The following is a 6,780-nucleotide window of genomic DNA, read 5'->3' as shown; positions in this document are numbered from 1 at the left end:
TTTTAACAGGAAGGGTGATATGTACGAGGAGCTAAGGTGGGAGGAGTACTGAGAGGAAGAGAAGGAGTAAGGAGAGGAAGAGAAGGAGAGGAGAATCTAGGTGATGAGAGAGAGACAGAGAGAGAAAGAGGGGGAAGACAGGGAGGCAGATGTTCCCGTGTCTCCACCATCAAAGGTAGGTGATATATCTAGGTTGGGTAGTGGGTTACACTTCTGATTGAGCATTACCAAACTTATAAACCCTTTGATTAACATTTTTTAAAAAGTGTATAAATGCAAAAAGGAAAAGAAGGGCATGGGATAGGTTGTTTCTAAGGGGGGAATGGGGAAGGGGGTGGCATCTGAAATGTAAATCAAATATCCAATTAAAAATAAAATAAATATAGAAAGAATCTATAAAAAATCTATCTAAATATCTAAAAAAATCTCTGTTTATCTCTATTCTCAATTTTTTAATAGGGTTATTTGGTTCTCTTGAGTCTAACTCCTTGAGTTTGTTGTAAATATTGTCAGAGGATATTAGCCCTCCTATCAGATGTAGGATTGTAAAAGATTTTTTCCCAATCTGCCATATAGTAAAAAATGGCCATCTTGCCAAAAGAAATTTACAGATTCAATGCAATCCCATCAAAATTCCAACTCACTTTTTCATAGAGTTAGAAGGAGCAATTCTCAAATTCATTTGGAATAACAAATACCAAGATAGCGAAAAACTATTCTCAATAATAACTTCTGGTGGAATCACCATCCCTGACATCAATCTGGTAGTACATAGCAATAGTGATTAAAACTTCATTGGTATTGGTACAGAAAAAGGAAAAGATAATGGGATAGAACTAAAGTTCTGAAGTTGTACTCTACAAATCCCTGAGTTGTATGGGATGAAAAGTTTAATGAACTGCATGGTATTGGTACAGAGACAGGCAAGAAGATCAATTGAATAGGATTGAAGACCCAGAAATGAGCCCACACACCTGTGGTCACTTGATATTTGACAAAGAAGCAAAACTATCCTGTGGGCAAAAGGACAGCATTTTCAACAAATGGTGCTGAATGAACCTGTCCTTAGGTCATTCTGACAAGATGCCTTCCTTCCCCATCAGGGAATATGTGTTATTCAAAGCAATGCACTTCTGTCTTAGGTTGGTAAGGCTCTGTGCAGAATCTTACCCATCCTTGGCTTGCCAGCCTGTTAATTTAATGACTCTTTCTTGAGGTCCATTTTCAGGTTCAAGCCATATACTTTGGCTGCCAACATGTTGATATTGTTAAAGACAAGCATTAATATGATGGGCAGGAATAAAAGTATTCCAAGGACCAAAAGGGCTAGCATGATCAGCTATATATGCCATTCTTGAAGCTTGACCAAAATAGAAATACTGACCTCAGGCCATGGGAAATTTTATTTGTAGTATCTACCACATCAACACTCAGCACAGCAGCATTCTTGAAATCCATAATCTCACTATATAAAGTTAAAACATCCAGAGATGTGTTAGAATTATGCCAAATACACTGCAAGTGTCTTGAAACATCTTCCTAATTGTAATGATTACCACTGTCAATTTTAGAACCCCAGTCATTACTGAACATATAATCATTTCTTGCTTACACTCTAAACAAAATTTTATAGGATCCAAATGCCATCGGTCGTTTTACTTTCCTTTATATCCTAATGCAATAATAATTTGCTTTTTATTCTCTCTAACTCTCTCCTTACTTTGGAGACCTGATTATATTATTTAGAGAAAAATTCTTTCTCTCTAAGATTTTTGATACCCAACTTCTTGGGATTTTTTTTATTGTTTTCAAATTGAATACATTTCCCTTTGAGAAGGTTGTGTCTTCTCAGTGTCACCACAGCACAGTGACAGTGTTCTTTCTGCCTTTTTGTATTGTTCAGGCTCCTGAGTCCAGCACACATCTGTGGCAGCTAGCTTCTATCTCTTTGCTTGGTCCAGCAGGTAGGCTGCCCTTGCCAGTTTTGGGATATAGCTTTTCTTTGCCCTGTATTTGTTGTCCATCCTGGGAAGGTAGATCAGAATCTCGGAGTGCATTGTTTCTGTCTAGGAGCCATTGCAGGCTTTTCCTACAGGCACATGCTGGGTTCTGAGAGACCCAGGCTGTTCATTTTCTCTGCTGCACCACGGAAGTGCATTATAGCTGCAGTATGAGAGAAACGTCTGCACCTCCTAGCTGTATTGATTCATGAGCCTGCAATTAGAGGAGAACCACCTGGTAAGTGCACTAGGGTCCAGGAGAAGAGCTCTTATTTTCTCCTCATCAGGGTATTTATTTATTTATTTATTTATTTATTTATTTATTTATTTTAGAGCTGCCATCTGCATTGCTCTCTGTGGATCACTACAGAATTGTCTTCCAACCAAGAGTTCTTAGCTCTAAGTCTGTATTCTAGCCTCACATTCAGTGTGCCATTGGTAACTACTGCCTTTTCTATCCAGCCTCGTTGTTTCCAGAATAACGACTCTCAGACTTAATAACTTATGAATATATGCCCAGTCCATAAGCATTGGCCTATTCCCAGACTAGCTCATAACTTTTACAACTTGTTTATTCTAGTCAATATCTGCCACATTTTGGTTGTCTGTCCTCAGTTTCATGAGTCAGACTTCCTCCGGTTTCAAGGTCAAACTCCAGCTCTTGACTCCTTCCCAAGATCCTCTCTCTCTCTCTCTCTCTCTCTCTCTCTCTCTCCTGGTGGTTCTCGCTCTATTTCCTGCCTCAGCCAATAGCACATCAGCTTTATATTGTCAGGTGATGGATCTACAGAGTACATAAGAGAGTCTGTCTACAAGGGAGTTTTGTCAAAGCCACATCCACAGGCTTCTGGTTTTGTGATCTGGAGGAGCAAAGTCAGAAAAGAGCCATGGCTTGAGGAGCTCTTGGCCCTATCTAACCTGAACCTGTTATTCCTTTGTTCTGTCCCAGAGTCTTGCTTCCAGTGTGGCATTAAAGGGCCAAAATAGATGTGAAAGCCCAGTAGAAGGGGGATTCCTCTAAATTATTTTTGGCATAAAGATACTCATTTTTGAGAAGCACTGAGGCGTCCTTGGACTCCCCTCCAGGCTCCTGTTATGACTCTTCCCTTCAGGGAGTCTTGTAAACACCACAGAGTTGACTCCTTCAAGATGGGACAATGGGTTTTTTGTTCTTTCTTGGGATTCTGTGAGATGATTTGCCCTTAAGTCATTTCCAGAGACTATTGGGACACCTCCTAGAGAACTGCTTCAGCATCAGGACTGCTTCTAAGGAGTTCTCCAGTTATTCCTGATCCTTACTTGCTGAGACACTGCTCCATTTGTGGGACAGGATCTCATTGTGAAACCAGAGGTCAAGCTCTTGCTTGTCTTTAACAATCTCATAAGGACTGGATGGGACTGAGGGACCCAATAAAAGACCCACTCTGTCCTGATCCACATCCCTGGTTCTGCTCAATATTCTCCTCAGAGACAAGACCTGATCCCCTCAAAGCAATGGACGAGGGTGTTTCATTGTATCTCCCTTGCAAATGTATTCTTTATTCTCTTAGTGTAAATGTAGTCTCTCAGCTTACTGCCTCATTGTGGGAACTTAAAACTAGTAACTAGAAACCCTGAGCTTCATATGATCTGATCTTGGCCTAGAATGTTTTTTGCTTTGAGACTTACTATGGAATAAGCTCACCATTTCCTGGATCTTTCTGGTCTCTGTAAATCTTTCCCAGTAAAACTGCTTCCTTGTCTTCTTTCCTCTCTCTGCAGTGCTGTCTCTTAAGTAGCCTCCCCCACTTTCTTCTCATGAGAGTGAAGCATATCCTCTTCTGTCCAAATGTTTCTCTGATTCATCACGTTTCCTGCCACTCAATTAGACATAACTTTCAAACATGGTGCTACTTTCCACAATATTAACTTTGCCTTCATTGTTTGGGACTAAAGATGTTTACTAAGAGTGAGCCATACCACTACTAGGAACATGTTTCATCAGGAAACAACACAATTTCTTCGTTCAGAGTGTAATCAAATAGCTTACAAGAATTCTTGGACAGTGGGGACCATTTTTCAGCTGATTGTTTTCCCAGTTTGCATTCTATGGCTGTGATCAATGCCATGGTCAAAGGATCTTAGGCAGCAAAGGGCTGAGATACTTTTCTTCTCCCAGTTCAAATCCTACACTGAGGAAAGTCAGGGTAAACAGTCAAGCAGAAACAGGCGCAGAATCATACAAGGAAGTTACTCTGGTACTTTTTCTCACTGGCTTCCTCAGCTTGCCTTCTAATAAGACCAAGAACCACTGTTTAGGGGTGGAGCTGCCCACAGTGGTCTATTGGGATCTCATCAAGGACCAAGAAAACTGTCCATGGACATGACCACAGGACAAAAAGTGGAGGTAATTTCTTAGTTGATTTTTTTCTCTTCTTGTGTCTCTTGTGTCAAGTCGACCAAAACTACCCAGTACTCTTGCCTTCTCTTGGTGTCTCTTCCTTCTCACTCAGCAGACTCAGAAGAGGCCATGTTCCCTAAGAAGGTGGATAGGCCCACGATAGCCTTCTTCTCCTTGTGACCCACACTGCATCTCTCAACAGTTTCTTCCCTTGGCATGAGGTGGTTCTTAGCACTTCCTTGAGTGTCTTTGTTAGGGTTTCCATTGCTGTGAAGAGACACTATGACCAAAGCAATATTTTATTACCTTGTTGTGTACAATATTTTATTGGGAATGACTCTATGTTTGTGAGGATCCATGCACATCATCATGGTGTCAAGCATGGCAGAGTCCAGACAGGCACGGCACTGAGGCACTGAGTGTTCTGCATCATGTCCCAAAGGCAAATGGGAGACTGGCTTCCAGACAGCTAGGAGGAGGGCCTACAAGTCCATCCATACAGTGCCATATCTACTCCACCAAGGACATACCTCCAAGAGTGCTGCTCCATGTGCCAAGCATGTGTGAACCAACACATGCAGTTTCCCACCTCTTCCCTCTGTGTCCTGCTCTCTCCTCTTGTAGCCAGCATTTGTCTTGATCTGAAATGATCTTTCTGCACTTAGAGTTCTTCTCTTTATGGACATCGTGGCTCCCCAGAAATTAACCTTCTTTGTGCACTTTTAGAAGTGCTTAGGTGGAAACATCGGGGCATGTATCTGTGGGTGTTTCAGAGTGTTTGTCTAAGGTATTTATGGCCCACCATGTATGTTTTCTGGAATATTTCCTCAAGCTGCATTTCAGATGGATCAAACTGAGAAGACAAGTATATTCTCAACCTTCAGCTGTCTGGGATTCCTGACCATGGACACAATGAAGTCAGTAGTTCCTTCCCCTAGCACCCTCCTCTTCCCACCATGAGATACTGTATCACCATCACATTTGAGCCAGGACAGAGCATCCTTTTGGTTACTTTCCTTTGTTATTTTCTCACAGCAAAAGACTAAGTCATATAAGTCGTTAAGTTCCCTATCAATGGTAGAGTCATTCCACTAGCCATATGTCTTTTCCACCTTCCAAGTTACGAAGCTAGTACTAATTGCTTTGCAGAGAACCCAAGAAATTGACAATGCAAACCCTTCCACTGATTTATCTCCCCTTTTCAGCTGAATCTAAGGTAAATCAGCTCAGGGTCCTGACTTCAGCCTCATTTGAGGAGGGGACCTGTGAATGTACATCTCTAGATAGATTGCCCTACCAGCTACTGTGCTAACTGTGTGTGATGGTCTTTGCACCCTTGTCTTACAGTTCTAATCCCTAAAGTGGAGGAAGCTTGCCTACTCTAGACTACACACTAGATAGTGGTTTCCTCATTCTGCACTCAGATATCTAGGAGTCAGACCTTAAGTATAGATCATGATCATAACAGGGACAAGGACAGAATGCTAGGCAGATAGAAAACCTGAAAACACTGAACCCATCATTGATAAGCTATTGAATTGCAGCCATGAATGCAGTACTGAGTAGCAGTGAACCCTTCTTCAGCCATGGGACTCCTCAAGTGCTCATTAGTCCCCTATTAATCTCATGTGTGTCCTGGCAGTCACAGCCCTTTGAGAGGATGCAGAGGTCAGTAGATGTAAAAGGCTGAATCAGTGCTCCAGCTAAGTCAAAGCTTGTAATGGCACTGGGTCTCTGAAACTGCCCTGGAGGAACTTCAGGAAAAGGACCAGTAGACAGAGGTTGAATTCTCTTAAAGACTGAAGATCAAGGTGACAGGTTTGGATGTGTGTGTGCCTGTGTGCAAGTATATGTATATGTATACAGGTATCCATTTATGTATGTGTGATTTCTATGTGAGCCCACTCCATGGGGTCAAGGCATCTGGACTCAGGTGAAGATGGCAGAGGCACAAGAATACTGAGAGCATCCCAGAGCCCCTAACTTCCTGCAATGAAGACAATCAGAGCCTGGTTGGTTCCAACCTCAGAACCTGGACAAGTTCTCAGAAACAGTTTTCCCTACCTAGAAAAAACTCCATGCTCATGGAGTGCACTCACTAGAGGATAGCAACCAGGGTGAAGCTTTCACTCTGGGCATGCTGATGTCCCAGGTGCCATATACAAACACAGTCTTTGAGGGTCAGCTTCCAGTGCAAGGTGAAAGCAAGAAGAAAGGAATAAGACAGGAAGAGAAGGCCTCTGGTTCCTGTGCTCACCAATTTAGGATTGTTCTCCCATGGGGAACTGGGGCTGAGGTATCCTCAGAGCCCTAGGTCTGGAAAGATGCCCTCAGCTCTCCCAGATGAGGGACCAACATCTGTGCACATGTGGAAGTTGAATTCATTGACAATGCTCTTCA

This window comes from Arvicanthis niloticus, chromosome 21 (genome assembly GCF_011762505.2).
Source record: "Arvicanthis niloticus isolate mArvNil1 chromosome 21, mArvNil1.pat.X, whole genome shotgun sequence".
NCBI lineage: Eukaryota > Metazoa > Chordata > Mammalia > Rodentia > Muridae > Arvicanthis > Arvicanthis niloticus.
This window is presented reverse-complemented; position numbering follows the sequence as displayed.